General features: G+C 39.1%; 1 pseudogene; it reads right to left on the reverse strand.

Annotated features, from left to right (window-relative positions):
- Nucleotides 1–315: 315 nt before the first annotated feature.
- Nucleotides 316–27,372, reverse strand: LOC102829401 (annotated as a pseudogene).
- Between the last annotated feature and the right edge of the window lie 16 nt (nucleotides 27,373–27,388).

Below are 27,388 nucleotides of genomic sequence, written 5' to 3' on the forward strand. Positions count from 1 at the left end.
TAAAAAAGTCTCTGCTTTGATAATACAACATGAAAAAGTTCACATATGCATGTGGGTACATTCTTTCATTAAAAATTTTTACTTAAGTCTACCTCAATATATCTTTACGGCAGATACAACTGATCTTTACAACAAAAGTCAAAACATAACCAAGTAGATTATGAATCCATTTTACAGCACTTTAGTGTTCTGAAAGTTCTCCTTTAGGACTTAAAGGGCATTATTAAAACATTGCTTTCCATAATTTGCAGAATCCATTTGAAACTCTTGTATCCTTGCTAGCCTGCTTTGAGAACATCTGTTTGAATTCTGGGTTCACTTTCCAAGTTTGGGCCTTGAATTAAATGCTGAAGAGGATTGGAAGGTATTTGATTTGAAATGCCAGGGTTCCCATTGTGGTTTCTGTGTGAATCTAAAGATTGCTTGATGATCTTCATATTGAGAAACTGCCATAAGGAACTTCTTTAAAGAAGTGGGAGATCTTCAGCTTCCATGAGGTCATTCTCTTTTATTCCAAGCATCCCTGCATCACTGTCTTGGTTTCTTCTTTCCCATGTGGACTATGATTCTCTGAGAGGTCTTCATTCTTATCTGCAGCACTCTCACAACTATTTTTGGAATCGTTTTAGCTACTTCATGATCATCTGTACTCAATTGGTCCCCTTCATTTGACTGAATATTGTGGGCGTCTTGCTTGTGTTCTTGCAAAAACTGGTCTGTTAGTTGAAAAAAAAAAACAACAACACTTTTTTTTTCTTCATGCTGTTCTCTCAGTTCTTTTCTCTGTTGTCTACATTGAAATTCTCATATTTTAACCTCATCACCAGGTAGGTATTGTTCTTTCTATAATCTTGAACGTTGCCCTTCTTGTCAAAGAAACTCTTGATGAAACACAGAAAATTGCTCCGTTAAATGATCTGGGCTTGCCATCTGATATGATATGCTGTTATTCTGTAGTTCAGCCTTGTCATTCTCGTATCTCTTCCCGAGACCCTCCCAGCCTGCAAGTGGCTGCTCTTGGGGTTGTAGTCGGCGTCCTTCTGGTGGATGTGTTTCCTACTCAAGTCCACCAAGAGCAGGAGGGCCAAATTATGCTTCTCCAGCTCTCTGCTAGCCCTGGCCCTGCAACTTGGCCACCTCCATCTTGAAGCTGGATGTGGTGGAAGGAGATGCTCCAGGAATTGAAGGCAAGGGTGGTGATCACCACCAAGAGCACCACTAGCACAAGGAAGGCCAGACGAACAGCTCGCTGACTGACTCTGAAGCCCACCACAGCTGAACTGGATTGTGCCCTGAGACCCTGCTGCAGAAGCTCAGGGCCTCAACTGGAGGACATTGCCCCAAGGCTGGCAGAAGGAAGATGTTCATTCTTAAAATGAGACCTTGCAGAGAGCATTAGTGCCCACGTTTAGGCAACACTTCTTAAATTTTTAATTTTTTTGTTTCTCAGAAAATAAAGACTTCAAAGGATTGGCAATAAGGAGGTGTCAAAGAACAGGTAGTCGATGGAGCAAGACAGTGGAGAGGAAGATCATCCGTTGAGAACCTACCAGATTTACTTACTTTGCACATCATCTCCTCAGTGAGTTTTCCCATCCACTCTGCAAGTAGGTATTTGTATTTCCACCTTGCAGAGGCATTCACTGAAGCTCAGAAAGCAGAAGAGATTTGCTCAACACCACAGTGGTAGCACTGTGAAATGAAACCAGACTCAAATTAGCTTCTCTACTTCAAATGGTTAAACTGCAATGTTTGAAGGCAAATGATAAAGGACACTGTGGTCTCTGGGGACAGGTGAGAAGAGACCAGACTTTTTTAGTTGATGTTGACATTCATAATTGTAGTTGATCACAAGAAAAGATAAGATATAAATGACATAAATGTAATATACATGCAAATAAATGATAAATAGCTATATGTGTTTAAAAACATTTGTTGTTGTTAGGTGCCATTGAGTCGGTATGGACCCATCGTGACCTTATGCACAGCAGAACGAAACACTGCCTGATCCTGGGCCAACCTCACTACTGTTGCCACACTTGAGTCCATCAATACTGCCACTTGGCCAATCCATCTTGATGGGGATCTTCCTCTTTTTCTCTGATCCTCCACCTTACCAAACATGATATCCTTCTCCAGAGACTGTTCCCTCTTGACAATATGTTCAAAGTATGAGCTATTATGTTTAAAAACATAGTAGCTAAAAAATACCAGTTTTGGTGGAGTTGACTACAATTCATAGTGACCCCATATGTGTCAGAGTAGACCTGTACTCCATGTGGTTGCCAATGACTGGTATTTCTAAAGCAGATCAGGCCTTTCTTCAGAGGTGCTGCTGGGTGAACTTCAACTGCCAACCTTTTGGCTTGCAGCCAAGTGCATTAACCATTTGCATCACCCAGGTACTACATAATCTGAACTAATATGAATTGTTGCTCACGTATCTCTGCACTGTATATTCTCAGAAGCATTTTTGTGAGAATTCATTGTAATGTCTCATAAGTTTTATAATGGCCACATCTATCCATTACAATCTCTCTATGCTCTTTCCTCATAGATTTTGCATTTTCCTCATAGATTTTTGCATTATTTAAAACAATATAACAACATTTTTCTGATGATACATATAATCTTTGCTCATTGCAGAAAAGTCTAAAAGTATGCTGAAAATAAGAATCACCCAAAGCCCATAAATAAGTGGTAACCATAGTTAATAATTTGTTTTGTTTCCCTGTATTCTAAAATGTATGTGACTGTATGTATCTAGTGAAAACTATTTTGAGATGATTATAGATTCACAGGAAGTTACGGAAATAATATAGAGTCATTCTGTATACTCTTCACAAGTTATGGCCAATGTTTACATGTGACATAAACTTCTTGTTGTCAAGTGGTGTTAAGTAAGTTCTGACTGAGGAATGGCTGGTGGGCTTCAACTGCTGACCTTGTGGTTAGTAGTCCAGTGCTGATTCTACAGCACCACACCAGGACCTCTTACAGAACCTTGTTGTTGTTATTGTTAAGTGCCATCGAGTCGTACCGACTCATAGCGACTCTATGTACAATAGAAAGAAATACTGCCTGGTCCTGGGCTAACCTCAAAATTATTGCCACGCTTGAGCCCATTGATGCTGCCAATTTGCCAATCCATCTCAGTGGGGGTCTTGCTTTATTTCTCTGACCTTCCACCCTACTAAACATGATATCCTTCTCCAGAGACTGGTCCCTCCTGACAATATGTCCAAAGTATGAGAGACAATGTTTGGCCAAACTGGCCTCCAAGGAGCACTATGACTTCACTTCTTCCAGTACAGACTGGTTTGTTCTTTTGGCAGTCCATGGCACTTCCAATACCAACATTCCAACACTATAACTCAGAAGCATCAATTCTTCTACGGTCTTCCTTATTCACTATCCAACTTTCGCATGCATATGAAGTTATTGAAAATACCATGGCTTGGGTCAGGTGCACCTTAGTCCTCAAGTAGACATTTTTGTTCTTCAACATTTTAAAAAGGACTTGTGCAGCACATTTGCGTAATGCAATATGTCATTTGATTTCTTGACTGCTGTTTCCATGACTATTGATAGTTGATCCAAGAATGAAGTCCTTCACAACTTCAATCTTTTTTCCTTTGCTAAGAATGTTGTTTATTGGTCCAGTGGTGGGGATTTTTGTTTTCTTTATATTGAGATGCTATCCACAGTGAAGACTGTGGTCTTTGATCTTCATCAGTAAATATTTTAAGTCCTCTTCACTTTCAGCAAGCAAGGTTGTATCATCTGCATATCGCAGGTTGTTAATGAGTCTTCCTCCAATCCTGACACCACTCTTTTCTTCATATAACCCAGATTCTCTGATTATTTGCTAAGCATACATGTTGAATAAGAATGGTGAAAGAATACAACCCTGTCACACACCATCCCTAATTTTAAACCATTCAGAGTTCCCGTGTTCTGTTTGAACAACTGTCTCTTGGTCCATGTACAGATTCCTCATGAGCACAATTAAGTGTTCTGAAATACTCATACTTCACAATATTGTCCATAGCTTGTCATGATCCACACAATTAAAAGCCTTTGCATAGTCAATAAAGCATAAGAAAACATCTTTCTGATATTCTCTGCTTTCCACCAAGCTCCAATGGACGTGAGCCATGTTATCCATTGTTCCACATCCTCTTCTGAATCCAGCTTGAATCTCTGGAAGTTCTGTGTTAATGTATGCTTGCAGCCATTTCTGTATTATCTTTAGTAAAACTTTACTTGCATGAGATATCACAGATATTGTCTGATGATTTCCACATTCCATTGGGTCACCTCTCTTTGTAATGGGCACAAATATGGATCTCTTCCAATCAGTCGGCCAGATAGTTGTCATCCAGATTTCTTGGCATAGATGAATGAGTGCCTCCTGTGCTGCCTCACTTTCTTGAAAGATTTCCATTTTTATTCAATCAATTCCTAGTGCCTTGTTCTTTGCCAATTCCTTCAATGCACCTTGGATTTCTTCCTTCAGTATCATTGGCTCTTGATCATATGCTACCTCTTGAAATGTTTGAACATTTACCATTTCCTTTTGGTAGAGTGGCTCTGTGTATTCCTTACATCTTCTTTTGATGCTTTCTGCATCATTCAATAATTGGCCCAGAGAAGCCTTCAATAATGAAAATCGAGGCTTGATTTTTTTCTTCAGTTCCCTCAACTTAAGAAATGCTGAGTGTATTCTTCCTTTTTGGTTTTCTTACTCCAGATCTTTGCACATTTTATTGTAATATTTGGCTTTATCTGCTCAAGCTGATCTTTGAAAACTTTTCTTCAGCTCTCATACCGCCTCATTTCTTCCATTTGCTTAGCATCTCTATGCTAGAAAGCAAGTTTTAGGGTCTCTTCTGACATCCATTTTGATTCTTTCTTTCTTTCTTTCTGTCTGTCTGTCTGTCTGTCTGTCTTCTTAATGACTTTTTGCTTTCTTCCTGTATGATGTTCTTGATGTCATCCCACAGCTTTTCTGGTCTTTGGTCTTTAGTGTTTAATGTATCAAATCTGTTCTTGAGATGGTGTCTAAATTCAGGTGGCATATATTCAAGGTCATATTTTGGCTTTTGGTGACTTGTTTTCATTTTCTTCAGCTTCAGTGTGAATTTGCATATGAGCAATTGATGGTCTATTCCACAATCTGCCCCTGGCTTAGTTTTGACTGATGATATGGAGCTTTTCCATTGTCTCTTTCTGTAGATGTAGTCAGTTTGATTTCTGTGTATTCTGTCTGGTGCTGTTTAAAGAAGGTATTTGAAATGAACAAATCATTGATTTTGCAGAATTCTGTCATGCAATCTCCAGCATCATTTCTATCACCAAGGTTATATTTTCTAACTACTGATCCTTCCTCTTTGTTCCTAACTTTTGCATTCCAATCACTGGTAATGATCAATATATTTTGATTGCATGTTTGATCTATTTCAGATTTAAGAAGTTGGTAGAATTCTTATATTTCATCCTCACTGGCTTTAGTGGTTGGTCCATAAATTTGAATAATAGTGATATTAACTGGTCTTCCCTGTAGGTGCATGGATATTATCCTATCACAGATAGCGTTGTACCTCATGACTGATCTGTGTATTGTCTATTTCTGATATTCTATTATTGATTGTTTGGACCTCTTTCTGTACGTTTTGAATTGTTTCCAATGCTGTATGTATCTTATCTGATTGTCCTTGTAGAGCTTTCCTGACTTCTTCCTTATTTTTCTCAACTCTGTTGTAAAGTGTTTTTAAACATTTTATAATCATTTTTCTGAATTCCTTCTCAGGCATTTCCAAGACCTGCCCTTCTAACAGAATGGTGTCCAGGTCTCCCTCTAGGCCATTTGTCTCAGACATTTTATCTTGTTTCTGGACACGTGCTGATATGGTCATATGCCGTTGTTTCTTGGACTAGTTTAGTATTTATCTGTGGCCTTAATACTTAATTTAGTGTGTGTTTTGGTATTTTATGCTTTATGATTGCTTCCTTTTTCACTTTTCTTATTGCTTAACTCAGAGTAATATTCACAGGTATTGTCTGCCTCCCTTTTTATGGCAGTTGGTATTGGTTGTTGCCTGGGTTGTGGGGTTTTATAGCTTGTGATTGTAGCTTAACTATATGGCAGCAATTGCTGTCTCTTCTTGGGTAATATAGGGAGAGAATGAGTCCCATAGAGGTAAAAACATAAAACAAAACCAAAACAAAATAAAAAAAACAAACTAGATTGGATACTGTAGTCTATAATCTCAGAAAAGGGAGAGGAGGAAGAGAAGAAAAATAAAAATAAAAAAAATCTAATATGAGTATGATTTTAATATCCTCTTTCAGCTACTTGCCTTCCGGGCTGCCTGATGAATTTCAAGATGCCACTGTTGGTTGTTACGCTGTTTTTCGGGATTTAATTTTCAGCCTGTTTTGTTTTTAAACTCTTTCTCCCTCTCTACACCCCTTATTCTGTCCTTTTTCCTATTGGTAAACAGTTCAGGGCTGCCTGTGGCTATTTTGAGAAGCTTATAGCTTTAAATGCTGAGAGTATATGTGCGCATGCGTGGCAGAAGAACCCACCAGTGGTGGAGGTGGGGGGTGTCCACTCTCTCAGGCACCCCCCTCTAGTCACCAGAATGGAGGAGTGCATACAGTTGGGGGCCAATGAACAGATACCCACCCCCCCAAAAAAAAAAATCATGACAAAGCAAAACCGACAAGTGTATGTCCACCTTTGCTCCTATGCTCCTGCGGTGTTATTCCGTGGTGGGTGTGTTCCCCCGCTTGGTCTTGCTGTTTGGTCTCGCCCAAGTTGTTGGCTCCGAAACTTTGAGCGTGGCAGATTTTAAGGTACAATATTTCTTACTTCCGCTACAAGTTCCACTAGCTATAATCCTCCAATCTTTTTAAATATTCCTAGATATGTGGTTCAGAGTTTTGTAGCTCTGCCCTGAACCTGCTTTGTCTGGTATTCTGTGATATTGCTGATGGAAAACTTCATTGCACCTCTACCCTATCTGCCATCAAGCCCTGACCCCCTCATGACTGATCTGGGTATGTTCTTTTTGAGAATGAATGCAACACCATTCCTCTTCAATTTGTCACTCCTGGCTTAGTAAACCATGTGGTTGTCAGATTCAAAATCGCTGATATCAGTACATTTCAGCTCACTAATGCCTAAGTTACGGAGCTCTGGTAGCATAGTGGTTACGAATCGGGCTGCAAACCGTAAGGTCAGTACATCGAAACTACCAGCTCTTCTGCTGGAGAAAGATGAGGCTTTCTGCTCCTGTAAAGATTTACAGCCTCCGAAACCCTGTATAGAGTTGCTATGAGTGGGAACCGACTCATAGTACATAACAGTAACCACAATGCCTCAGATATCGATGTTTATGTGTTACTTAGTACTATATTAAAAGGAGGAAATTGAAAGTACAATATGTATGTGTATAGTTCTATGTCATTTTTTATCACATGTGTATATTCATGTGGGAACTACTGGTGTGCACTGTAGGATCAGCACTGGACTGTGAATCACAAGTTTGGCAGTTCAAACGCTTCTAGCAGCTCCTTAGAAATCCTATCCAGGGTCTCCATGAGTTGGAACCTATACAACAACACATAGCAACAACATATTCATGTGGAGTCCTTTCATTCTTTTAGGTGTGGTTTGGGTAATGGAAGGTTATAGCCAAAATACTAAGAAGTAAGGCATTTTTAGATAGAAATTGTATGATAAAGAGAAAATATGACTGCATTTCCTGACTTCAGCCCCTCGTCTATACCACTATCATGTCTTGCTTAGATTGTTGCACTGGTTTCTTATAGAACTCCTTGTTCTTTTTCAGTCTATTCTCCCACTGCGACAAGAGCACTCCTATCAAACGGTCTGATTCTCATCACTGTGCTCAAAGTCCTTTGTTGGCGCTCTGTGTTCATTATCTATGCTGTGTAACTAATGATCACAAACTAGCAATTTACACATATTTGTTATTTTACAATTTATGTGGATCAGAATTTGTGGATAACTAGAGCTCTTCTTAGGGTCTATCTGCCACACACGAAGACAGAGCCCTTGAATGTCCTCAGAGGCCTCATGTGACCCCCTTCCCCAATAACTTCAAACCTCTGACTGCATCTCTATCACTCTCTTCTGTCCCCTACAGCCATTGGCCCCTCAGATTTCCTCATGGAGGTCAGGCTTGCTCCTGTCTGAGGCCCCTGCACATGGTGTTCCTATTACATGGAGCACTCTTCCAGCACACAACCCCTTTTCCTCTTTCTAGCCCCTTCTCCTCTTTCAACTTGTTTATATATGTCTGTGTGTGTGTGTACACAGACATATATGTGTATATTTATTTATAAAGAATGGAGTTGTGGTGTACACTGCGGGTTAATGTACTGGACTGCAAATTGCTTTGAACCACAAGGTCAGTGTTTCAAGCTTACCAGCCATTCCTCGGGAGCTCTATATAGGGTCACTATGAGTTGGAACCGACTCAACGGCATTCAACAACAACATATAAAATGATGCAAATTACTCCTCCCCTCCCTTTACTGCTGCGATCCTTATTCCTCTAATCCTGAAGTTTGTTTTCTTCTTTCTACAGTGTGTGTTGCTTTGGACACACTATATTTACTGTGGTTATTATTTATCATTTCCCTCCATCTTCGATAGAAAATTCTAAGAGGATGAGGATACAAATCATTGTTTCCTTTGTGATTTATGACAAACACATAAATCGGAGCCTGTTACAAAGCAGGCATTTAAGAAACAAATGCTGGGATGAATGGGGTGGGAATTACTTAGTGAGGAAGATGGAGGTTGAATTCTGACTGGTGAAAGATAAAAGCTTGGAGGAGATCTGGGGGAAGATCATTTCAGACAAATGGTTGTACAAAGAGATTTATTTTATTTTATTTTATAAAAGCTCTTATGAGCATTTTTCAAATATTCATTCATTCATTTATCTGCCTAACAATTCAATAATATAAGGACAGGTATGATTCCCATTGTAGAGATCAGGAAACTGAGGTATAGGAAGATAAAGTCATACAGCTTGTATCCACACCCAGGCAGAAGCCCAGGCATATGGGGCCAGACTTTGCACACTTAACTAATATGCTTTGCTGCCATCCAAGGCATAGTTAGGAGACTGGAATAAACTAGGATTTTTTGGGGGAGAGGGCAGTAAGAAGACCAGTATGACCAGTGTTTAGTTAAGGGGAAGGAGCATGATATGAACTGAGTTCAGAGAGGTAGACAAAGTGTAGGACACAGAAGGCTTTACAAACTTGGGTAAAGACTGTGGAGTTTATTCTCATTGCAAAGGAGGACCTCTGAAGAGATGTAATCCAATTTACTGTTGTTATTAGGTGCCCTTGAGTTCAGTTCCAAGTCATAGTGATCCTATGTACAACAGAATGAAACACTGCTGGGGTCTATTCTCATATTTCTGTGTTTGAGGCCATTGTACCACTGGGGCAATCCACCTTATTGAGAGTCTCTCCTTTTCACTGACCCTTTTCAGTTATTAGTGTTCAAGGGATCTGATTTAGGTTTTTAAAAGTTTGCTCTGTGGGCAAGAGATAAATAAAAAAAAAATTTTTTTGAACAATTCTGCTTCCTATGTATATATATATACAGATATATACATGTATACATATATACACATATATACATATATGTGTATATATATATACACATATATACATATATGTGTATATATATATATATATATATATATATATGTTTGTAAATAGCTCCCTAAATCTGTTGGATTCCTTGCTATATTAGTCAGTTGAATGACTCTACATATTTTCTTATGTTTTGCATTGTGAGCTTTAGTTTCAAAGAATTTAGATGATGTGACATCAGAACTTTAGACAAGACAAACAAGTCACCTTCACTGATGTCAAGCTACAACGAATCCATAATATCTCAAACATTTTCAAAACTTGACCTTATTTTTAAAGATGGCTTTATTTAGGCATAATTTTGTTGTTGTTAGTTGACATTGAATTAGTTCCAACTTGTGGACAATGATATTTCACACAATGAAACATTGCCTGGTCCTTTGCCATCCTTGTGAGTCCATTGTTGGTGCTACTATGCCAATCCATCTCACTGAGGAGTTTCCTTCTTTTTGGAATCCTGGTGTGGCACTGTGGGTTAATGCACTGGACTGCAAAGTCGATTTGAACCACAAAGTTGGCAGTTCCAGCTCACCAACCTCTCCTTGGAAACCCTATACAGGGTTGCTATGGGTGGGAACCAATTCAATGGCACTTAGCAACAACAACTACTACTTTACAAAAGGAGCCCTTGTGCCATTGTACGTTAAATGTAGGGCTTCTAACCACAAGGTCAGTAGTTGAAACCAACCAGTGGCTCCAAGGGAGATAGATGAGACTGTCTTCTCATATAAAGATTTACAGTCTTGAAAACTCTATATAGTGTTGCTATATCTTGGAATTAACTCAATGGCAGTGGGTATTGTTTGGTAGTTCCCTACTTTGTGAAACATGACATCGTTTGCTGGCTGTTGGTCTTTCCTGATGTTTTTCCAAGGTAAGCAAACTATAAAGATTTTCTGGTGTAAGTAAACAAAGTCAATGATTTTTAGTGTTTATACAAGGCTGGATCACCATCATTGCAAGCTAATTCAAGAATATTTTTATCACCCCAGTAAGAAATCTTGTACCCATTAGTGATTTTTCCTCATTCCTACTCCCAATCCTAAGCAGCCACTAATCTACTTTCTGTCTGTATAAATTCAACTTTTCTGGGCATTTCCTAAAAATGGAAGCATACAACATGTGGTCTTTTGTGTCTGCTTTCTTTCATTTAGTGTAATGTTTTAATGCTCATCCATGTTTTAGCAAGTGTCTGTATCTCAATGTTTTTTATTACTAACTAATATTCCATTGTATGGGTATACTGCATTTATTTATCCAATAATCAGTTTATGGACATTTTTGGTAGTCTCACTTTTTAGTGATTATGAATAAAGTTGCTATAACTCACAAGTTGATTCTGATTCATAGTGACACCCAATACAAAAGGAGCCCTAGTAGCGTAGTGGTTATGAGTCAGCAGCTAACCTCAAAGTCAGCAGTTTGGAACTACCAGCCATTCCGTGGGAGAAAGAGAAGGTTTTCTGCTTCCATAAAGATTTACAGCTTCAGAAACCCTGCACAGTGTTGCTATGAGTTGGAACCAACTCCACGACACACCATCACCACTATACAAAGAGTACAATTATGGTCCACAGGATTTTCAGTGATTAATTTTTTGGAAGTAGATCTTTAGGCATTACTTCTGAAGCACTCAGAAGTTGAGTTGATTCAAACCTTTAAACTTTGAGTTAGTAGATGAGATGAGAACATTAACTGTTTGCATCATCCAGGGACTTCCTGCTAAAGACATTTGTGTGTAAATGTATGGACATGGTTTCATTTCTTTCAGGTGGATATCTAGGAATGGAATTTCTGATTTTTTTTGTGTGTGTGGTAAATCTATATTTACCATTAGTTTTCAAAATCTTTAATAAAACCTGAACAACCCACATCATGACTTTATTTTGATAAATTACCATCCCCCCCAAATACTTATTATTTTGCTATGAACTGAAAATGTAAAACCAGTTTTGCCATATAATTTGAAATTCTAATTTACTTAAATAAAAATGTGTTTACAGTTCATAATGCTTCAAATATTGAGAAATAATTTCTCTATTATCATAGATTTTGTTCTTGGTGTTCAATATGTTATTTGATTAAAAATGACATTTTCTAAATGATTGTTTTAGAACAAATAACATAGAATTATTCCTTTCTTTTTAACCTTCTGTGGAACAGGAGGTTTGAAAAATCACATAGTGAGTATCTTTATTCTTTGTTATTTTAGCTGCTGGCATTTTAAATTCAATTTAGCAGTGGCCTTATATTTTTTAAAGTTAATGAAGTGAATTTCAGGTTCAGTTAGCAGTAATTTAAGATGACAATTAAATCATTAGTGAAGCTAATTATTAAATGGGAAACTCACTGCCATAGTCAAGCTCACAATGAAATAAAATCTGACTTCCAAGTGGTATGCCAAGACTAAGAGCTGTTTGATGTGTAGCTCTTTTAACAAGCCAGCATAATAGCAAGATTGACACATCACGACCCTATGTATAGTATTATTCTCAGCAGGCTGAAGTTTAATATCTAGGTTTATTTCTAGTCTTGATTTTATTTAGCCAAGTTACATAGCAAGCAAAGTATTTTGCTTCACAGCATCTCAAGCAATGTTTCTAAATTCAAATGTATCCATGATATTTATCCCACTTTTTCTAAGCTCATATGACAGATGTAATCATTGCCATATTTATTATAATAAAAATAAAATGGGAATGATGCAGTTATGAACATTCTTGTACATTAATTTTGGCTTGCAAGTGCATACATTTATTTGAGTAAATACACTTGAAGTAAAATTGCTGCCTCATGGGAATACTGTGTTCAACTTTGACAGATAAGATCAAACAATTTTCCAAAGTGGTTGAACCACTTAACATTGCCACCTTCAGTATTTAAGGGTATCTGTTGTTCTATCTTATTTTAATAGATAGAATTGGAAGTAAACCATGTTAAAAAAAAATGAAATGACCTATAGATTCTGGAAACACAATGCTTGAATCTCAAAGACATAATGTTGAATGAATAAAATACAACAGACCATACAAAATACTATATGATTTCAGTTTTGTATAGAGTTCAAAAAGAAAATCAATCATGCTGTTAAAAGTCAAGGTAATAGTTAGTTTTGGGAAATAAAGGGAACTGATGATTGTGGAAGGAGCCCTAGTGGTACAGTAGTTAAGCGCTTGACTACTAACTGAATCCACAAGCTGATCTGCAGGAGAGATATATGGCAGCCTGCTTCCCTAAAGATTATAGTCTTTCAAACCCCAGAACTGGGCAGTGGGACTCTGTCTTACTGGGTCGCTATAAATCAGATTCAATGTGACAGCAGTGGTTGTTTTTTTCTTTCTTTTTAATGATTATGGAGGGAAGTTTCTGGGACCTGGTAATGCCCTGTTTCCTGATGTGTGTTGTTGTTCCATGGATTTCTTCACTTAGTGATATTTCAAAAAGTTCAAAGAAAAATGGGATTAAAAGATAATGGAATTTTTCCACAAACATGCTAAAGTCCCCTTGTATTCATGTTTTATATTTACATCTTTGCATTTCATGTTAAACTTCAGTAGGGAGTAAAAGTCAGATAGGTATTCAATTTAGAAAAACATACATTTGAATTATGTTTTTATTTTAATTGAAACACTGATTTGTACTTAAGCATAATCATTGAATACAATTTATTTTTTAAAAATAAGCAGCATCTCACTGCTTAGGTGAGCATGCAGAGGTTTCCAATTTGCCAGGAGCAAAGGATTTATTGAGAGGAATGATCTAGACAGAGGAGAAGAGGAGGGCGCTAGGCAACAATAACGCCATTTCCTTGTAGAAAGGTTTTGCTGGGGTTTAAAAAGATTTTAGGTGGGAAAAGACATCATGCTTATTCACAGATAGAGATGGAGATTTCTGGGAAGTAGTCCATTTAGGAGTGACCATGCAAATTGGGTGCATGCACAGCATTACTCCTGGTGTGGTGCTGTGGGTTAATGTCCTGGACTGCAAGGTCAGTTTGAACCACAAGGTTGGTGGTTCAAGCTCACCAGTCCCTCCTCAGAAACCCAATACGGGGTTGCTATAAGTCAGAACGACTCGATGACACTTAAAAACAACAACAACAGCATTTCTTCAATATGGACTCCACCACAAAGGCCTCTGGTAGGAGCAGAGGAAACTTATTCTGGGATGTCACACATGTGTAGTTCTTCAGGACTCTAGCTTGAGCCCCTGTCAGGGGCTGGTGTTCTCTTCTACTGCCAGCAGAAAATTATCCTTTAAGATTATGTCTAGGGGATTGAAAGTAAAATATGGAATTTTAGTGGGTGATCCATCTTGCTAGGAAAATATGGTGGTCTGTTCTTTTTTAACGGCATGTCCCAGGATGTGGCTGCTTAGCTAAGCATGCTCTATGCAACATCACAATTGCTCAAGGAAGGGATATAGCCCTTAGCATTCCTCAAGAGTTCAGTCACAAGGCTGTTTCACTGGTCTTTCTCTTTTTCCTTGACCCTATACTTTATCCAGCATGATGTCCTTCTCCAGGAACTAGTCCCTCCTGATAGCATCTTTAAAGTATATGAAACAAAGTCTTGCATTCCTCACTTCTAAGTAACATTCAGACTACACTTCTTTCATACAGATTTGTTCATTCTTCAGGAAGTGTGTGGTATATTCAGTATTCTATGGCAAAACCATAATCCAAAGGCATCAATTTTTCTTTAGTTTTCCTTATTCCTTTTTCAGCTTTTGCATGCTTATGAGGTGACTGAAATACTACAGCTTGGGGAAGGTATACCTTAGTTCTCAAAGTGACATTCTTTGCCCTTTAACACTTTAAAGAGGTCTTTTGTACAGATTTTCCAAATGCAACAAGTTGTCTGATTTCTTGACTGTTGGTAACATAAGCACTGATTATAGATACAAGCAAAATGAAATTGTTAATAATTCCAATCTTTTCTCTATTTATAATGATGTTGTTAATTGATCCAGTTGTGAAGATTTTTGTTTTCTTTACATTGAGGTTTAATCCACACTGAAGGGTGCAGTAAATACTTCAAGTCTTGTTTGGTTTCAGCAAGCATGGTTGTTTCATCTGCATATCGCAGGTCATTAATGAGTCTTTCTCCAATCCAGCTGCTCAGATTATTTGCTCAGCCTACAGATTGAATAAATTTAGTGAAGAATCAAAATCCTGACACTTTTTCTGGTTTTAAAACACTCCAGTATGCTCAGGTTCTGCATGAGCACAGTTTAGTGTTCTGAAAATCCCATTTGAAATGTTATTCGTAGTTATGTTCTACATAGTCAAATACCTTTGCACAGCCAATAAAACACAAGTAAACATGTTTCTGGTATTCTCTGTGTTCAGCTAAAATCCGTGCTAGGGCAGTAGAATGTCCTCATTCTTTTAAATTGCTAATTTGTATTCAGTAGTATTCAAATAAATATGTTTATTAGGTGTCACTGAGTCAATTTCAATGTATAATAACCCATGTGACACAGCAGACCCATCCTACAGTGCTTTCTAGGCTGCAGTCTTTATTTACCTGGGAGTCAATTACCAGGTTTTTATTCTGTGGAGTTGCTGAGTGGGTTCGCATAGTCAACCTTTAAGTTGCTTCATTGATGCGATTGACTTTTGCACTACCAGGGCTCTTTAGAATGGGGGTATGCCGGGGACACCCCCATTATCTATCTATCTTATTATATTTATCTATCTTATTGATGAATGGATTGTCCCATCTTTGTAATTCTGAACATTATTGAACATACATTTAAAAACATATCTCCTTTAGCTCACATAACGTTTTATTTAAAGAAATGCTGAGAGGTAGACTTGGTCATAGTACATGAAAATGAAATTTGTGTAGATACAGCCTAATTCTTCTCTATGAATATATTTACCAATGGGCATGCGTGCTAGAAAAGATTGTTGTTGTTGTTGTTATGTGCCGTGGAGTCAGTTCCAACTCATAGCGACCCTATACAGGGTTTCCGAGGCTGTAAATCTTTATGGGAGCAGAAAGCCTCATCTTTCTTCCACAGAACAGTTTGTAGTTTTGAACTGCTGACTGTGAGATTAGCAGCCTGATTAGTAATTACTATGCTAGAGAGGTATCCATTTTAATGCCCTCATCAACACTTCATATATTAAATAACATGGGAGTTGATAAAATGAATGATTACTGTTCTTACGGAGTTTATAATTGAACATAATCAAGTATATAAAATAACTGTATTAAAAAAATAATAATGTCCTAAAGGTAACTGAACATATACAAATAATAGCTTGTAGTACTTGACTATATTGCAAGGTGTTACCCTATGCTTTCTCCCAGGAGGTTTTAGTGAATTCTATCCAACCAATCATACAGGTTCAGAAACCCAATTTTTTGGCTCACAGAATAGAATTGGTTTTTAGTAATAGACTCATAATAGCCAAACTCAAAGAGCTTGAACTACAAAACTGTATATTAGTGCACAGGAAGAACAGAAGTGCCAAAGGATCAGGCATGCCATCCAGTTGAGAAATCTGATTTAGACATTTGGGTCCAGACAGTGTTCTGTTTATGAAAACAAGCAAACAAACTCAGTTTTTGAGAAAATATATTTGCATGGTAGTCCATTAGTCTCTGTGAAGCCTCTCAATTGGAAAATGCTCAATGACCATATAATTAGAAAAAAGGAGAAAGAGTGGAGTTAGTTACAAGAATCACTCAACTCCACAGTATGAGGTATACCTGTCCATGGTCAGATAGGATGCCTTCTAAGGAAGAACATCTTTTCCTTTGGAGAGTGTCAAGGTCCTATGTTGGGGTCCAGCCTCAACAAGGAAGTGTGGGTGTCACGAAGAAGGGAGATCTGGTGGTGAAAGGGATAGAGAAAGAGAAAGACGAAATATATACAAAAAGACAGACACACAGCTGGCAGGTATGCAGATCTGCAAACATCTTGCCTAGCATTGCACAACATTGCACACAGATCTAACTCTACCTCAGTCTTTTATTCTGTTTTTTAGGGAGGGATTTGTTACAAAGGAAGGATGTAATTCATAAAGGGAGGATGTAATTTCACAAAGGGAGGATGTGATTAAGACAGGATATGGAACTGAAATGTGATTAATCATTCAAAACAGGACATAATGATTCACAGGATCAACTTTTAAAATATTTTCATAGTTTTTCTTAACAATCTAACATTTTTATTTTTACAGAAAAAAGGTTCAGTCAAACTGTTGTATATTAACTTTTAGGCTTAAATGATCTAGAGCAGCGACATGCGGTTTCTTAAGGATACTTAACATAAAGCAAGGTTCCTGAAAGGAGCCAAGCTGTCTCTGTACACTTTGCAAACTTTTGTTTATGAGCAAGATCTCAGGCACCGGGCTTCATTTATCTATATCTAAAATGCTACATTGTTCTTAATTATCACATTCCTATATACTTTCAGGAGGAAGGAGAGCATCTGGGTTAAACTGATTATATTCAGAGGCAGTTTAATGGGGCTGCCACTATTATCCTCTAATCCAACATTACCAGAATTTACCATTCCACTTTATGTACAAACCTTGGGTAGTTTTTCTCTAAAAACCTTTTTTCATATTCCCAATATACCTGTTCCTGGCTTTTCTGAATTATCTGAGGAAACTTTTTACTGCCTCAGCTCTAAAAAGGGGTTTCAAACCCATTATTGTTCATGGATATCAAACATAGCTGAATAATCAATTAAGGAGCAGTTCTGACTTCTATCCCAGGTGGCTATCGCCTGTTTCTCAGAAAGATTTGTTCCCAGGACTCCACGCACTGCCAACACAGTGGAGGCATTAAGAGAGGCATTGTAAAAGAAACCATTTTCTCAGAAGCTACAATTACTGGAGTTAGAAGCATAGAATGAACAATATTAGGTCCAAAGAAAATTATACAGAGGTAGACAACTAGTGAGTTCGCAAAAATGAATGAACCCGGGACGTCAGGAGGTCACTTTCTTTGGCCCTCAGGGTCCATGGCTCGCAGTCCTGAGGAGGGCTACGGGGTTGGATTTTCATCCATGTCACAGGGCCACTGAGCAACCCAGGGTCTGCGTATGCTGTCCCCAGCAGGAGAGGAGTATTTGTCTCCAGTCCATTTTTCTGGGTTCTTTAAAATGGCCAACCCTCATTTTATGGACACATTCTTTTCCACTAAAATCAAGTATTATTCTATAGGTGCAATCCATATTGTTTAATTATAATACTAAAATCAATAATTATCATAACTAACATTTATGTGTGAGCCCTGGTACAGTGTTGTAGGATAAGCACTAGACTGCTAACCGTGAAGTTGAAGGTTCAAATCCACCAGCCACTCCTCGGAAACTCTATCCAGGGTTTCTATGAGTCAGAACTGACTCAACGGCACTTAACAATTACAACATTTTCTTTAGGGCTTATGATGCCAGGCACAGTTCCAAGTGCTTAAAATACACCGACTCACTTAATCCTCTTTAAAGTATCTTCTTTTAGTCTCATTTTTGTCCATCATGCATTTGTTTGCTATTTTATCTACCTGAGGGAATAAACTCATTTATTTTATTTACAAGTGCTTGGGTGTAATCCTCAGTGTAGTTGAAACATATGGAAACACAATTAAAATATGATAGGGTTTGTGAAAAGAAAGAGATTCTTTCCGATGAGGTTAATAAGAAAAGGCTTCTATGAAGGAGGAGAATGGGCTTATTAAGTAGAATTCTTACTGGAAGAGATAGGAGAAAATCTCATGCTTAATATGTACAGTTTTCTGCTTGAAATGTTAAGTTTCACTTAACCTGGGAAATTGTACTTACATGAAATACCTCATTTCTTAATAATGCCTGATAAAGAAGGTGCTGTTCTATAATGAATTTGTTACAGAGTAAATGGAAAGCCGATACAGATGTTTCCTGTAAAATTTTTATTATCTGTTTAGTCTAAATGGACATAAAACAAAACTGTCATTAGCTCTGTAAACCTTTTCAGTCTAATTGCATTTCTCACACACTGTACAATTTATATCTTAATGAAAATGAGGCTCAAGAGATCTCTTGCTTAAAATTCAGGAGAAGAGATTAGAATGCATTGCCCTTGATAGCAGTATTTGTTGCTTAGAGGGAAAAAACACCAGTGGTCACTTACAAATTGTGAGTCTGACCTACATTGCAGAGCCAGCAAATTTCTCTGGGAGCCTGATCAATACCACATTGTTAAAAGAGGACCTTGCTAACAGTCTCCTTAGAAAAAGCGAGGGTTTACAGTTAAGAAAACAATTTGTTCAATTTCATGTACTCTCTTGAAATTCCCAGAGTGAAACTGCTCCCTCTTTCATAGTCACAGAAGCATTTTATTTAAAATAATAATGATGTTGATGTTCACGCACTTTTAATATACATGTTCCATATATATATAAAATCAGTTTCTGGGTGGTTATGATATCAGATTAGCTGTGTCTGACACCTTTTATCCCAACTTCAATTGTAGCATTCTGAAAAGATACAGAAAATACCTGAACTGGCAATAAAGGAGGAAACTAAAGGGAAAACAGCGTATCACCTTTTGGACGAATTTTCCAGTAACTATCATTAATGAGGACAGATTGAGAATCTTATTCCTGGACTATATGCTACCTGTCCACTTTTTGCATCAGAACTGTGTAAACAGGGTCAAAGACATAGGAAGAGATCTTAAGTCAACTCCTATTTGAAGGCAGCCATTCTTTAAAATGAGTCCTGATGGGGTGCTGTAGGCTAAGCTAAGCACTTGACGGCTAACTACGAGGTTGGCTATTCAAACCCACCAACCTCTCTTTAGGTTCCTATGAGTTGGAAGCGACTCAACAGCACCTAACAACACCACCATTTCTAAATCAGGGTTTCTCAGCCTTGACGCTATTGACATTTGTTGTTGTTGTTAAGTGCTATTGAGTCAGTTCTGACTCATAGTGACCCTGTTTAGGGTTTCCAAGAAGTGACTGGTAGGTTTGAACCACCGACCTTGCAGTTAGCAGTCCAATACTCATGCTACTGCGCCACACCAGGACTCAATTTAGAGAATGGCTGCCTTTACGTAGAGGTTGACTTAATTTAAGATCCCTTCCTATGTCTTTGAGCCTCTTCATACAGTTCTAGGATGACTACAATGCCACCCCTGGACTGTCAACATTTGAGTCCAGATAATTCTTTGTCATAGTGATGCATACAGCAGCTTCCTTGGACTTTACCCTCTAAGTAGCTAGTAGCACGCCGCAACTTCACCACAAGTTTTATTTTATTTAAAAAAATTTAAATACAGCATATTTTCCAGCTTCCCACCTGTATACCAAAATAAAAGTATTGATATGCACAAGAGAGTTCTTCTGCCAAGGTTTTTAGTTAGTTGCCAGGTTAGTCTTTTTCACCCACATGTGCTTAGTTTTTCTGACTCAGAGGATGTTTGAGGTGTAGCAGCATTCCTCGGAGCCACCCAGCATTCAACAGCACTGCTCTGCTGTGACATCTTGGGTCCAGGTACTGGTTACGTCCTTAAAGAGCCACATCTTTTCTACATGTTCCATTTTCTCTTGTTAAAGGAACAAGGGGATGGGAATTAAATCAAGTTAGGACACCCAGCGGAATTGCAATTTTTCTTCAGACAAATGGCCAGATAGTGGTGCCAGACCATACTTGCCAGCTTCAAGGAATTGGTTGGCTTCCGTAAGCACTTATGTGTGTTGAGAAAGGGAGGGTTTTCCTATTAACTTGGCCTGATTGATCATGCAGGAAGGAAAGCTGTAACTATCACTGACTAAGGAAGCCCTTGGATCTGGCAGCCTGTTTCAAGTGACAGTGACCTGAGTTGTTAGGAGCAGTTCATGACACCTAGAGGCAGAAAAGGATGGGCTCCATCAAGAGTGGTAGAGTTGCCCACTACCTCTGTGGTGTTCAAAACAGTCTTCTTCTTCCTTGTTTTGAATTGCATTTGAGCAAAGTAAAATAATTTTATTAAAATTAGTTTAAAAAAAAATTATTTTGCTGCTTAATAAAGTAATCTCTAAATGTATTAGAATGTCAAGGTTAACAGTTGTATTAAATCACTTGCACATGCTATGTGAGCTTTTTGTTTCAAGCTCATTACAGGTCAGGTATATTACTTCTTAAACCTATCACTAAATGTGGGTTGGCAAACTTGAGCAGCCATGCTGCCAGGACGTAAGTGTCTCCTAGTTCAGGCCTAAAAGCTGGGTCAGGAACTCTCCTAGGGGAGTGAAGGTGGGCCGGTCATGACATGAGGGAACACAATAACATCAAAATCTTATTTTCTGTTAAACGACTTTGAGTGACAGCCATTGGATTATGACGAAGACACTTGAAGTCTCTTGCCTCTCCAAATTTGTGTACATTCAGTGGGGCACTTTCTTCTCTGGAAGACAACAAGGAAACATACGAACTGCAGGAAACAACCAGAAACTGGCAGCTGCTAGGTTGATTTGTAGCGGAGATCAATAGAAACCAGGTGGTGGTGTTTTGTGGTTTTTTTTGAGAAAAAAACTAATACTTCTTCTCTAAATGATTTGGTTTGCTTAGCAGCCAACCTGGGAACGTGTAGACATAGGACTACAAGTGAAAAGCCAAATTTCAAACTTCAGTGATATTCAAACAGAGGGCCAGTCTTCCCACAAGACCCAGGGATAGAGGGGGACGACATTAACTTGGCTAGACATTAACTCCACAATCCTATTTTATAGTTTGAAGCATGAAGCCACACCTATTCTGTCAGACAATGAAATACAACCACACTGCTAACCATATGGCTGGCCACACCAGATCTCTGGGAAAGGCAAGGTTGCCAGGGCAAAGGAGACTTCCTGTTGTTGTTGCTGAGTGCTGTCAAGATAGGTTCGACTCACAGAGATCCTGTATAGGGTTTCTAAGGAGCGGCTGTTGAGTTTGAACCACTGACCTTGTAGTTCAAACTGACCTTGAGATTGAATGCTTATCCTATGGTGCCACACCAGGTGTGTTTTAAGCCAGTTCTCTATCTTGAGTTACTAACTCGTCCTCTGATTGGTGAAGATATTGCTGCTTCTGGAACATTCCCAGGAGTGAGCTCAAAGCTGGTACAGAGCAGTGGTCAGGAAGTAGCATTATGCTTATGCCCCCCTCTCCTACTGTAGGGTTCATTATAAGGCAGCCTCCTCACTGACACTACCTGAAAGTAACTCCTGGCCCTCCTCCTCCTTCTCCAGCAAACAGCTTCTTGTGACAGACTTTTGGATAGCTTCTGTTGGTCAGGACTGTTCTGCAACAAGATCAATAGCTGTCTCCTGTTGTACTGAATCAGGAACTTCTGACAGCTTCTAATTGTACCTTCCACGTGCAAGGTGTTGAAAAAAACAAGGGTTTTTTCTTTGTTCTCCGATAGGTGATGAAGGGAATTGCTGACCAGATGAGCCGGTAGCAGTCCTTCCAGCATTGAAGTAGCACTCCTCCAGTGTGCGTGTTGACACTTCTCACTGCGTGTCCCACGGAGCCTGTGGCCACCCCAAACATCCATTTTTTGCAACTGATTGTGTCCCGCACAACACTGTCCAGCACTTGGTCTATAGGATCAGGAAGCAGCGGGGGACATTCGCACAGTTCACTGAGCAGGTACTTGTGCCTGAACCATACCAGGCCCTAACCAAAATTGTCTCCAAATATCACCAACTGCTGGCTGAGGGGAAAATTGGACTGTGGCTGAGAACCACTGCCAGAAATGACTAGAGTAAGCCAGAGTTTAGAACCTTCTTTCTGTCCACTGTTCTTTGTTACCATTGGAACCTCTCTTTTCATATACACCACTTTTTATTACATGAAGCCAGGGAGGCTGAAGGCAGTGTCCTGAAGCCTGGACACATTGCCACTAAATATTTTTAAGAAACAGAATTTGGACCAAAATTGATCTATGGTGTTAGAAGTTAATGTGCTATGATGCTGGGGGTGGGGTGGAGATGGGGCGGGGTGGGGGCAAGGTGGGGAGGAACAAGGAAGCCTTCTCCAGCACTAGAAATATTCTGCATTTTGATCTACATGGTGGTTTATACATATGTTAAAATTGATTGAGCCAACCAGATATGTTGGATATACTTGATTATATTTAACAATAACAAAAAGAATAAATCAAGAGTAAGTAAATGGGAAAAAAAAGAAAAAGAGTAAGTAAATGGAACATAGGTGTATTAAGAGGAAAGGACAAAGGACCATTTCTTTGAAGACTGATGGATAGGAAGAAATGCCTCTAAAAGTGAAAAGGCATAAATGTTTTAGAAAACATTTGCCTGCATCAAAGAGTTTGGTTAGGAAAAGCTAATGCATTGCCAATAGCCCATGGCAGTTGCCCTTCACAGTGCCTATGAAGCAAAGATTACGGCAAAGGATTATAAACTGTGATTAAAAACAATTTACTGCCAGAATCATGGAGAAATTTCAGCAAACTACAAGGATAATGGATTTACTTGAAACATGGAATAGATGGTCCATCCAAACTGTTGTCTATAGAAATATACTCCATATGCCAACTAGAAAGTCAGGAAGTAGAAGCTTCATCCCAATCTTTCACATTTCTTCTGGAGTACAAGTGTTGTACTAACCACACCTAGTAGGCAGCTCTCCTTCCGTTGTGCAAGTTCTGCTTTTTAAGGCAGATAATTCTCTCCTCCCTATTCTCTTAGTGACATCAGTTCTATAGTTAAACAGAGAAAGCACCATCCTAGATAATGGTGAGCCTGAGGTGGATCACAAGGGGCAGGCGATGGCTCATTATTTCATGGAGTAGAGTCCTTACAGGTAAAGCATTACATCCAGAGCAATGAACACAAAGTGTGCATGAAGTCAGGTTTGGCATATGAATAGAGCAGTCTGAATTCTAGAGTCATCATTGTGTGTGAGAGTGGCAGATCTGGCTTCCCAAATACCCTACAATCTATGTAAAATATTCCCCTGGCCTCTACTTCTAATCTAGAAAGTTGGAGGTCACCATTGTGGCTAAGCCATCAGTATACCCAAGTAGTCAGTGTATCTAGACCAGTCCATGTGTCACACACAGCAGGTCACTATTTTGAATGTGGTCATGCTGTTCAGAAAGTGTGTTTGTTGTGATTAATTTGCTAGCTTTCCATTGAGTTATAGTGGTCATTTTATCCAGGTCGTTGGGGTTCTTTGTTTTGGCATTATTCTAGTCTCTTTTCTGGAGCAATTCTAGCATTTTTCTGAAACAAAGTAAATTGAGGTCATATGTGGCTATGGTGCAGGTATGAACATGAGACTTTTGCATGTCACTCTGGGACATAGTGTCCTGTTGCCTCAGCAGTGTTCTCTTGCCTCACCGTTCAGCCTCTGAAATAGTTACTTTCTCACGCTGTCCACTCCACTCTAGCTCTAGCCACTTCCCGCCAGGATATCCAACAGAAGGAGCTTGACTTGTTGTGCCTCGGCTGGCCCCAGACCTATAGCAGGAATTCTAACCTTTTAGCCCTCTCTCAGCCCTCACTATCACCCAGCACTGCTGGAGACTGAAGGGTCCCTCATCATAGCCTTAACATAACCTGTATCCCATTTTCTATTTTATTTTTTATAATAAGAACCAAGTATTTATTAACCCATTCATTCATTTGTCTGTAAAATGGTTTGGCAAATATTTATTGAGCATATAGTGTATTCCAGACATTATTTTATAGGTGAGAGGTACAATAGTACATGAGCTAGGTAAAATCCTAACTCCTTTATGGCTTATTTCTTATTGGGGAAAACAATGAATAAGCAATTAAATGGCTACTTAAAGAAAATGTGCAAAGAACCATTTCTTTGAAGACTGATAGGGAAACTATGTCTTTGAAAACAAAAAGGCATGAACATTTTAGTTCACATTTGCTTGCATGCAAAAGCTCAGTTTTGGAAGACTAGTAGATTTTGATAAGAGCCATCAATCATCAGAGGAGGTGATGTTGTTTGCCTATATACATAAGAATGCCAAACACTTAGGAAAGTCTTAACTAATCCTGAGGATACTAAGCATAATGGGTACCTGAAGTCCTGTTGGCATCTATTTTCTTCTTGTAGAAAACTAAAGAAACCACTCCCCAAGTGTCTATGTGTTTCAGGTAAAGCTGAGTGACCTGGTTTCAGGGTTTGGCTTTGATTACCATCACTCAGTCATTGTCAGTAAGTGGGCAAAGAATCCAGATCTAAGTTATTCACCATGTAGTATTTTCCTGTTAACAGGAATTGAATTGCTTCAGGCACCTGAGTCAGTTTGAGCCTGTGAGGTGAGGTGGGTTGGGGGAGTGGGGAGACGGGGAGGGGAGGGGAGAGACTTTCTGGAAATGTCTGTTAAGTTTTCTGCTCTTAATAAGAAGGGATGACTTAACTCTCTTATTGAATCTGTACAAGGAAACACAGAGTCCCAGTTGTTCCTGATAGCTGGCCTATAGCTATCAGACACGTTCTCCTTAAAAGACATCTGATACTGTACATAGCTGAGTGTAGAGAAAGAAATTTGGTTCTTAAGGAAATCAGTGACAGCCTAGTCCAATCGTCCTTCAAGCTTGTGCTTCAGTACTCCCTGTTCCTGTCAGTTTATAGTTTTTACGCGCTATGCAGGCACAAGCAACACCTGAGGGCTTCCCATGATCACAGGAGCATGCTCACTTTATGCACAGGGTAGGCCAGAAGAGTCTCAAGAAGAAGCCCTCAACCAGTGATGGACAGAAGATGATGGGTAAATACCCAGCTTTCTTGTCCCTTGATTGAACAACTCTCAGCATGTTAGGTGACTGAGAAGCCTTCTCCAAGTAGGGGACATTTACATTGGTTGTGAATGACAAAAAGAAGCCATCTGTGAGAAGAGTACTCACAGCAGAGGTGACAGGTTGACAAAGACCCTGTGTGAAATTTATTTGGCATATTCCAGAATCAGAAAAGTGGAAAGCAAGAATGTCTGGTTCTTGGTTACCGGACATCTGGTACCATAATCAGCTTGGCTGTACTCTGGCCTTGAGCAAGTTATTTAACTTTCTTGTTGGTTAAATAAACAAACAAACAAACCTCCCCCCAAACTTTGTACCCCAAACTTTGTATTGTGAATTGAAAGTTTAGAGAAGGTCATCAGTTTTACATTCAACAAATTTTACACTGTTACACTGTTTCATCTCAGTGATTGCTGTCCCCTCCATCTAGCTCTTATTTCCATTCCACCCTCCTTCCCATCCTTCTCATCTTTGTCCTTAGGTGAATGTTGCCCTTTTGATCTTGAATAATTGACCATTCTGTGGTGTGCATACCTTACTAGCGTTGTCTCTCCCATATACCTATCTAATGTTGTTGGTGTTAAGTGCCGTGGAGTCGGTGCTGGCTCATAGCGAACCTGTACAGGGTTTCTGAGGCCATAAATCTTTACAGGAGCAGAAAGCCTCATCTTTCACCTGCAGAACAGCTGGTAGTTTCAAACTGCTGCCCGTGAGCTTAGCAGTCTGATTTGTAGCCACTATGCTACCTATCTAAGGTGCTCTGGTAGCATAGTGGTTACGAATCGGGTTGCGAACCACAAGGTCAACAGTTCAAAACTACCAGCTGTTCTGTGGGAGAAAGATGAGGCGTTCTGCTCCCGTAAAGATTTACAGCCTCGGAAACCCTGTACAGGGTCGCTATGAGTTGGAACCGACTCCACGGCACATAACAACAACAAATGCTACCTATCTAATACTTGGCCAAAAACTGGTCCACGAGGGTGAGTTCCTCTCCAGACCTGAAGGGTGGTCGAGGACCATAGTCTCAGGTTCCTCCAGTCTCTTTCTGACCAGTAAGCCTGGTCTTTTTATAATTTTCAGTTTTATTCACATTTCCACCCACTGTATCTGGGGCTTTCTTATTTGATCCCTTTCTGAGCAGTTGATAGTAGATGTCAGACTCCATCTAGTTCGTCTGGTCTCAGTCGTGGTGACTGATGTTTACGTGCTCTTTTGATCCATTGGACTAGTTGATTCTGAGCATCTTGAAATTTTTATCATTCTTCTTGTTTCTGCACATGGAGAGATCAATAATTGTTCCATAGTATTTAACCCTTTTGCATCTTAGCGTCCCCATCTTTAAACAGGTTTAATAATAGTAGCACCCACATGATAGGATTTTAATGAGAATCAAATGAGTTCATGAATGTGAAGTATTTATCAGGGTTCCTGGCTCACAGTAGGGATTCTCTTAACTAAATTAGGTTTGTTTGCATAATGCTAATTTGCCATGGACTTTACATCTTTTGGGGTCATTTTCAGAATGAACAAATTAAAATCATGCCCAGATGAATTTCAAGTCAATGGACTACAAACCATCCCTGTTAACTCTGAGAAACCATACCTAATAATTTTGTATAGAGAGATTAACTGAATATATTCAGAGCTCTACCTGTACGCAGAGTTTATTTTCTGGCCAATAAAATCTGGAAGCATGTCTTCAGTGTAAGATAAATGTATCATTTGAGCTTTTTTCTGCCCCTCCTGCTTGGCGGCGGAGGCGGCGGTGGTGGCAGTGGTTGTCCCTATCTCTCCGCCACCTCTACCCCGGCTTGTGGCTTTGGCGGGGAGGGGAACAGTAGTTGTAGACGCCCACCCCTGCCTCAGAGAAGTTCTCTGGTTGCTGCACAATCTCACTGTGTGGGAAGATCATGCTGAAAAGCTGAAGC

Source organism: Chrysochloris asiatica, unplaced genomic scaffold (genome assembly GCF_000296735.1).
Source record: "Chrysochloris asiatica unplaced genomic scaffold, ChrAsi1.0 scaffold00030, whole genome shotgun sequence".
In the NCBI taxonomy this organism is placed as follows: Eukaryota; Metazoa; Chordata; class Mammalia; order Afrosoricida; family Chrysochloridae; genus Chrysochloris; species Chrysochloris asiatica.